Source organism: Hyla sarda, chromosome 8 (assembly GCF_029499605.1).
Source record: "Hyla sarda isolate aHylSar1 chromosome 8, aHylSar1.hap1, whole genome shotgun sequence".
Taxonomy (NCBI): domain Eukaryota; kingdom Metazoa; phylum Chordata; class Amphibia; order Anura; family Hylidae; genus Hyla; species Hyla sarda.
Window position 1 is genome coordinate 107644894 of NC_079196.1, and position 10106 is coordinate 107654999.

Genomic DNA, 10106 nt, shown 5'->3' on the forward strand with positions numbered 1-10106 from the left:
GGTTCTTCTAAGCAGTTGTCTAGAAATCTGAAACTGAAAATAGTTGACGCTCACAAAGCTAGAAAAGGCTATAAGAAGATAGCAAAACATTTTCAGATGTCAATATCCTCTGTTTGGACTGTAATTAAGAAATGGCAGTAATCAGGAACAGTGGAAGTTAAAGCAAGATCTGGAAGACCAAGAAAAATATCAGACAGAACAGCTCGCAGGATTGGGAGAAAAACCCACGTTTGACTGCACAATCCCTCCAGAAAGATCTGGCAGACACTGGAGTTGTGGTACACTATTCCACTATAAAGAAATACTTGTACAAATACGGTCTTTATGGAAGAGTCATCAGAAGAAAACCTCTTCTAAGTCCTCACCACAAAAATCAGCATTTGAACTTTGCAAATGAACACATAGACAAGCCTGATGCATTTTGGAAACAAGTTCTGTGGACTGATGAGGTTAAAATTTAACTTTTTGGCCGGAATGAGCAAAGGTACGTTTGGAGAAGAAGGCGAACAGAATTTAATGAAAAGAACCTCTGTCCAACTGTTAAGCATGGGGGTGGATCAATCATGCTTTGGGGTTGTATTGCAGCGAGTGGCACAGGGAACAGCTCATGAGTAGAAGGAAAAAAGGATTCAATAAAATTTCAGCAAATTTTGGATGCTTACTTGATACCATCTGTGAAAAAGCTGAAGTTAAAGAGAGGATGGCTTCTACCAGGGGCGTAGCATGGGGGGTGCAGGGGGGGCCGGCCGCACCAGGCGCAACATCTGGGGGGCGCGTTTTCCAGGATAGGAATACTTCTTTTTATGTGCCCGGGCCGGCTCCCATGTGTGGCTGCAGGCGGGGGCCGGCCAGAGCATATAAAAACTAATTCTGTATACTAAAAACCAGGTAGCCTCCAGCTGTTGTGAAACTACAACTCCCAGCATGCCCGGACAGGCAAAGGCTGTCCGGGCATGCTGGGAGTTGTAGTTTCACAACAGCTGGAGGCCCCCTGGTTTTTAGTATACACTATTAGTTTTATATGCTCTGGTCGGCCCCCGACTGCAGCCACACACGGGAGCCGGCCCGGGCACATAAAAAGAAGTATTCCTATCCCGGACATCCCTGTGTCCCGAAAAATCTTTTCAGGACATAAGGATGTCCGCCGGTCACTCACCATTCCCCGGCCAGCGCGCGTCCTCCCCGGTCCTCCTTCGGTCCTTCGCTTCTCCGCCTCTATGTTTGTACGCACGGGACATCACTGACGTCCCGTGCGTACAACCATAGAGACGCAGGAGGACCGCAGGATCATCGCAGGAGGACTCGCGCTGGCCGGGGCCTGGTAAGTGACCGGCGGCGCGTCATCTTCTTCAGTGTTCCGGTCACCGCTCCCCCGGTCCCGGCACCTACTGCTATGGTCCATAGGCCATAGCAGTAGATGTCACCCCGGGCCGGAGGAGCGGTGACCGAATCACTGTGGGGGCAGCAGTACAGACATACAGCCTCCAGCCATACACTGTATATGGCTGGAAGCTGTATGTCTGTGGGGTGGGGGGAAGCTGCCTACTATTGTGGGGGAACTGCTAACCTAATGTGGGGGGGAGCTGCCTACAAATGTGGGGGGAGCTGCCTAATATTGTGGGGGGGGAGCTGACTAATATTGTGGGGGAACTGTCTACTATTGTGGGGAACCTGCCTACTATTGTAGGGGGAATGCTGACCTAATGTGGGGGAGCTGTCTACTATTGTGGGGGAACTGCTACTATTGTGGGGGAACTGCCTACTATTGTTGGGGAGCTGCCTATTAATGTGGGGGAGCTGCCTACTATTGTGGGGGAGCTGCCTATTAATGTGGGGGAACTCCCGACCTAATGTGGGGGAGCTGGCAATCTAATGTGGGGGAACTGCCAACTTAATGTGGGGGAACTGCAACCTAATGTGGGGGAACAATACTGCCTATCTAACGTGGGGGGAACTATACTGCCTACCTAATGTGGGGGAACTTTACTGCCTACCTAATTATATACAGATCGATATCTTGCACTTCTATTAAAGAATTACAATTAGAGGTACAGGATTGAGGAAGTTGGCTCCATCTAGCCCAGTCTTGGATCATCTCCAGGGTATGGTTTCATTTTGATGTTTAGTTTTTGTTCTTGATATTTTTTGTAGTTTACAATGGTTGTGAGAAGACATATAATAGCATGGCCCATGCTACGTTACCACATTTGTAGATTTGTATTCATAGACCTGCTGAAAATGTGGAGAATGTGTAATGCATGTTCGCACTCAATAAAGTGTTTGAAAATAAACTTGTATTTAGATGCATTTTACTTTAATTACATCAGTATTTTCATAACAAACAATACATGTGCTTAGGGGGTAAGGGTTTCTTTAACTAATCTAGTGGAATAGACTCGAGTGCTAAAATCCACGGGTTAGGGGGCGCAAATTACTTGCCTTGCCCCAGGTGCTGACAACCCACGCTACGCCACTGGCTTCTACAAATGGATAATGATCCTAAACACACCTCGAAATCCACAGGGGACTACATCAATAGGCGTAGACTGAAGGTTTTGCCATGGCCTTCACAATCTCCTGACCTCAACATAATTGAAAATCTATGGATAGACCTTAAAAGAGCAGTGCGTGACAGACAGCCCAGAAATCTCAAAGAACTGGAAGACTTCTGTAAGGAAGAATGGGCAAAGACACCTCAAACAAGAATTGAAAGACTCTTGGCTGGCTACAAAAAGCATTTACAAGCTGTGATACTTGCCCAAGGGGGCAGTACAAGATATTAACTCTGCAGGGTGCCCAAACTTTTGCAGACACCATTTTTTTGTTTTCTGTTATTTTGAAAGTGTAAATGATGGAAATAAAATCTAACTTTTGTTGACATATAATAAGAATATACAAAAAAGAAGATTGCAGCAGCACACATTGGTCAAAAAATTTAGGCTCTTAGCGCACTGTTTTGATCCACCACGGGGAGGTGGCCTCATTTAGGATGGGACCCTAACACACATTCTGAGCCTAACACTCAGATACCAACTCACCTCTGCTGGGCATATAGCCTCTGACTGGGTGACATGCTGGATCCATATACAATTTAAAACACCACCTGGGATGTGTTTTAAATTGTTTTAAATTGTATATGGATCCAGCATGTCACCCAGTCAGAGGCGATATGCCCAGCAGAGGTGAGTGGATAGTTGAGTGTTAGGCTCAGAATGTGTGTTAGGGTCCCATCCTTAATGAGGCCACCTCCCCGTGGTGGATGGGGGACACGTTTTTGATAAAAAAAAAAGTGCGCTGAGAGCCTCAATTTTTTGACCAATGTGTGCTGCTGCAATCTTCTTTTTTGTATACTCTGTATCTGCCACAGCAGTGTGCACCCGTGTATTAGGTTGTTGTGCTGGCTATTTTTCTTTTTGCTTGTATATATTATAAGAATGTCTAATCTGTAATTTGATGCCTTTTGATGCGATTTTTCCATCTTTCCTTGGCTTCTTTATGCACATTAATACAAATTTTTACCTGGGTTGCCCAAACTTTTGATCCCCAATGTAGGTTTGATTTTGTTGTACTTCTGGAAAAAAAATCATAACTACATGCAAGAAAATGTATACGTTTAACATTGTCATTTTCTGACCCCTATAACTTTTTTACTTTTCCGCGTACGAGGTGGTATGAGAGCTCATTTTTTGCGCCGCGATCTGAAGTGTTTAGTGTTTCCATTTTTGTATTGATCGGACTTTTTGATCGCTTTTTATAAATTTTTTAATTATATAAAAAGTGAACAAAAATACGCTATTTTGGACTTTGGAATTTTTTTGCGCGTACGCCATTGACTGTGTGGTTTAATTAATGATATATTTTTATAAATCGGACATTTCCGCACGCGGTGATATCACATATGATTATTTTTATTTCCACTGTTTTTTTTTTTATAAATGGGAAAAAGGGGGTGATTCAAACTTTTATTAGGGAAGGGGTTAAAAATTTTTTGCAATGTTATATCTATAATACTGGCTATAATACTGCACACATTGATCTTTTACATTGATCAATGGTTTCTCATAGGAAACCATTGATCAATGATTCTGCCACTTGACTGCTCATGCCTGGATCTCAGGCACTGAGCAGTCTTTCGGCGATCGGACAGCGAGGAGTAAGGTAGGGGACTCTCCTGCTGTCCTACAGCTTTTCGGGATGCCGTGTTTTCGCTGCGGTGAACAGCCCCCTGAGCTAACCGGCATTCGTTTACTTTCACTTTAGACGTGGCATTCAACATTGAACGCCACGTCTAAATGGTTAATAGCGCGAAGCACCATGATCAGTTCCGCACGCTATTAGCCATGGGTCTCGGCCGTTGTTAGAGGCCAGGCCCGACCCGCTATGAGGTGGGGCCACACCGTGGCCCTGCGTTATAGAAAGGGAGTGGGCGATGGTACGCCCTCCGTCCCCAACAGGTTCATGTACAGTATAGACCAAAAGTTTGGACACACCTTCTCATTCAGTGTTTTCTTTATTTTCATGACTATAAAAATTGTAGATTCACACTGAAGGCATCAAAACTATGAATTAACACATGTGGAATTATATACATAACAAAAAAGTGTGAAAATATGTCCTATTCTAGGTTCTAGACACCTTTTGCTTTGATTACTGCTTTGCACACTCCTGGCATTCTCTTCAAGAGGTAGTCACCTGAAATGGTCTTCCAACAGTCTTGAAGGAGCTCCCAGAGATGCTTAGCACTTGTTGGCCCTTTTGCCTTCACTCTGCGGTCCAGCTCACCCCAAACCATCTTGATTGGGTTCAGGTCCGGTGACTGTGGAGGCCAGGTCATCTGGCGCAGCACCCCATCACTCTCCTTCTTGGTCAAATAGCCCTTACACAGCCTGGAGCTGTGTTTGGGGTCATTGTTCTGCTGAAAAATAGATGATGGGCCAACTAAACGCAAACCGGATGGAATAGCATGCCGCTGCAAGATGCTGTGGTAGCCATGCTGGTTCAGTATGCTTTCAATTGTGAATAAATCCCCAACAGTGTCACCAGCAAAGCACCCCCACACCATCACACCTCCTCCTCCACACCAGCACACCTGTGAAGTGAAAACCATTTCAGGTGACTACCTCTTGAATCTCAACAAGAGAATCCCAAGAGTGTGCAAAGCAGTAATCAAAGCAAAAGGTGGCTACTTTGAAGAACCTAGAATATAATATTACATATTTTCAATTGTTTCACACTTTTTTTGTTATGTATGTAATTCCACATGTGTTAATTCATAGTTTTAATGCCTTCAATATGAATCTACAATTTTCATAGTCATGAAAATAAAGAAAACTCTGAATGAGGTGTGTCCAAACTTTTGGTCTGTACTGTAGATACACAACTTTTTTGTTTGATTGCAGTGTCTGAAGGGTTAATGCTGGATATTGGCCCAGATGGCGATTTCTGGAATTACCTGTTGGTCCCGGCTGCTGATATCAACTGGGACCAACTCGGTATGAAGAGCATCAGCTCCTGAGCACGCTTCACACAGTGGGAGCGGGCACAGGACATACATGTACGCCCTGTGTCCTCCACTGCAGCCAGTTAACAAAATGGTGCCCTGCTAATAACCATTTAGATTGGATTCACATATATTCGGCGTACAGCTCAGTGAACTCAGCCTAAAACTCACCACAACTGCATCAGTTGTTTAGAAACCATCATCCAAGATTTCTGAATGCTAAACAGGGAACACTTAAAGGTGCGTTCCCCTGTTACGCAACTGAGCAGCATATTCGCCTATCCAGCGTTTAAATTGGGCAATATATCCAATACTTCTGTATACACTCATGACAAGGCATATTTGACACTTAGGTATCTGGATGACAACTGATTGTCACCCAGCTTTCCCAGAATCCTGAAGAGCAAATTTGCCCAATCATGTAACTATACGCTGGCAGTCCAAAATACCTCCATCATTAAATACATCTGTCACTCTGGTATCTAGGAAGATGATTCCTGTGAGAAACATAATGGAAGTCATTTTGGTTTTGTCCTAGAACAGCAAAGTTGCCTGATCCTGGATCCTGATCACAAGAGTTTACAATCTATGAGAAAATAGGAGACATGAGGAGTGAGGATCCTGATCACAAGAGTTTACAATCTATGAGGAAATAGACACAAGAGGAGTGAGGACCCTGTATATACAATGTCCAGCCATATTTTATATATGAGGGGATTTGTACATGGGAGGGGATTTTCAATTTATACATGTTAGGGGATGTGGCAGGGAATTATCAGATTATATGTGTTAGAGGATTATACAAATAAGGAGGGAATTATACATAAGAGAAGATTATCATAATCCCCCCTCACATGTATAATCTAATAATCTCCTATTTACATGTATATTCCCCCCTAACATGCATAATCTAATAATCCCCTATGTACATGTATATTCCCCCCTAACGTGCATAATCTAATAATCCCCTATGTACATGTATATTCCCCCCTCACATATAATCTAATAATCCCCTATGTACATGTATATTCCCCCTAACATGCATAATCTAATAATCCCCTATGTACATGTATATTCCCCCCTAACATGTATAATCTAATAATCCCCTATGTACATGTATATTCCCCCCTGACATGTATAATCTAATAATCCCCTATTTACACGTATATCCCCCTCACATGTATAATCTAATAATTCCCCTTGTACATGTATATTCCCCCTTCACATGTATAATGTAATAATCCCCTATGTATATGTTTATGCCCCCTCACATATAATATAATAACCCCCTTTGTACATGTATATTCCCCACTCACATGTATAATCTAATAATCCCCTATGTACATGTATATCCCCCCTCACATATAATCTAATATTCCCCTATGTACATGTATATTCCCCCCTCACATGTATAATCTAATAATCCCCTATGTACATGTATATCCCCCCTCACATATAATCTAATAATCCCCTATGTACATGTATATTCCCCCTCACATGTATAATCTAATAATCCCCTATGTACATGTATATTCCCCCCTCACATGTATAATCTAATAATCCCCTATGTACATGTATATTCCCCCTCACATGTATAATCTAATAATCCCCTATGTCCATGTATATCCCCCCTCACATGTATAATCTAATAATCCCCTATGTACATGTATATTCCCCCTCACATGTATAATCTAATAATCCCATATGTACATGTATATTCCCCACTCACATGTATAATCTAATAATCCCCTATGTACATGTATATTCCCCCCTCACATGTATAATCTAATAATCCCCTATGTACATGTATATCCCCCCTCACATGTATAATCTAATAATCCCCTATGTACATGTATATCCCCCTCATATGTATAATCTAATAATCCCCTATGTACATGTATATTCCCCCCCAACATGTATAATCTAATAATCCCCTATGTACATGTATATTCCCCCCTGACATGTATAATCTAATAATCCCCTATTTACACGTATATCCCCCTCACATGTATAATCTAATAATTCCCCTTGTACATGTATATTCCCCCTTCACATGTATAATGTAATAATCCCCTATGTACATGTATATTCCCCCCTCACATGTATAATCTAATAATCCCCTATGTACATGTATATCCCCCCTCACATGTATAATCTAATAATCCCCTATGTACATGTATATCCCCCTCATATGTATAATCTAATAATCCCCTATGTACATGTATATTCCCCCCCACATGTATAATCTAATAATCCCCTATGTACATGTATATTCCCCCCTCACATGTATAATCTAATAATCCATTATGTACATTTATATCCCCCCTCACATGTATAATCTAATAATCCCCTATGTACATTTATATTCCCCCTCACATGTATAATCTAATAATCCCCTATGTACATGTATATCCCCCTCACATATAATCTAATAATCCCCTATGTACATGTATATCCCCCCTCACATGTATAATCTAATAATCCCCTATGTACATGTATATTCCCCCCTCACATGCATAATCTAATAATCCCCTATGTACATGTATATTCCCCCCTCACATGTATAATCTAATAATCCCCTATGTACATGTATATCACCCCTCACATGTATAATCTAATAATCCCCTATGTACATGTATATCCCCCCCTCACATGTATAATCTAATAATTGCCTATATACATGTATATCCCCCCTCACATATAATCTAATAATCCCCTATGTATATTCCCCCTCACATGTATAATCTAATAATCCCCTATGTACATGTATAGCCCGCCTCACATGTATAATCTAATAATCCCCTATGTACATGTATATCCCCCCTCACATGTATAATCTGATAATCCCCTATGTACATGTATATTCCCCCTCACATGTATAATCTAATAATCCCCTATGTACATGTATATCCCCCCTCACATGTATAATCTGATAATCCCCTATGTACATGTATATTCCCCCTCACATGTATAATCTAATAATCCCCCATGTACATGTATATTCCCCCCTCACATGTATAATCTAATAATCCCCTATGTACATGTATATCCCCCTCACATGTATAATCTAATAATCCCCTATTTACATGTATATCACCCCTCACATGTATAATCTAATAATCCCCTATGTACATGTATATCCCCCTCACATGTATAATCTAATAATTGCCTATATACATGTATATCCCCCCTCACATATAATCTAATAATCCCCTAGGTATATTCCCCCTCACATGTATAATCTAATAATCCCCTATGTACATGTATAGCCCCCTCACATGTATAATCTAATAATCCCCTATGTACATGTATATCCCCCCTCACATGTATAATCTGATAACCCCCTATGTACATGTATATTCCCCCTCACATGTATAATCTAATAATCCCCTATTTACATGTATATTCCCCCTCACATGTATAATCTAATAATCCCCTATTTACATGTATATTCCCCCCTCACATATAATCTAACAACCCCCTATGTACATGTATATCCCCCCTCACATGTATAATCTCACAATCCCCTATGCACATGTATGTTCCCCCTCACATATAATCAAATTATCCCCTATGTACATGTATATCCCCCCCTCACATGTATAATCTGATAATCCCCTATGTAGATGTATATCCCCACTCACATGTTTAATCTAATAATCCCCTATGTACATGTATATTCCCCCTCACATGCATAATCTAATAATCCCCTATGTACATGTATATTCCCCCTCACATGTATAATCTAATAATCCCCTATGTACATGTATATACCCCTCACATGTATAATCTAATAATCCCCTACGTACATGTATATCCCCCCTCACATATAATCTAATAATCCCCTATGTACATGTATATCCCCCCTCACATATAATCTAATAATCCCCTATGTACATGTATATTCCCCCCTCACATGTATAATCTAATAATCCCCTATGTACATGTATATTCCCCCCTCACATGTATAATCTATTAATCCCCTATGTACATGTATATCCCCCCTCACATGTATAATCTGATAACCCCCTATGTACATGTATATTCCCCCTCACATGTATAATCTAATAATCCCCTATTTACATGTATATTCCCCCTCACATGTATAATCTAATAATCCCCTATTTACATGTATATTCCCCCCTCACATATAATCTAACAACCCCCTATGTACATGTATATCCCCCCTCACATGTATAATCTCACAATCCCCTATGCACATGTATGTTCCCCCTCACATATAATCAAATTATCCCCTATGTACATGTATATCCCCCCCTCACATGTATAATCTGATAATCCCCTATGTAGATGTATATCCCCACTCACATGTTTAATCTAATAATCCCCTATGTACATGTATATTCCCCCTCACATGCATAATCTAATAATCCCCTATGTACATGTATATTCCCCCTCACATGTATAATCTAATAATCCCCTATGTACATGTATATACCCCTCACATGTATAATCTAATAATCCCCTACGTACATGTATATCCCCCCTCACATATAATCTAATAATCCCCTATGTACATGTATATCCCCCCTCACATATAATCTAATAATCCCCTATGTACATGTATATTCCCCCCTCACATGTA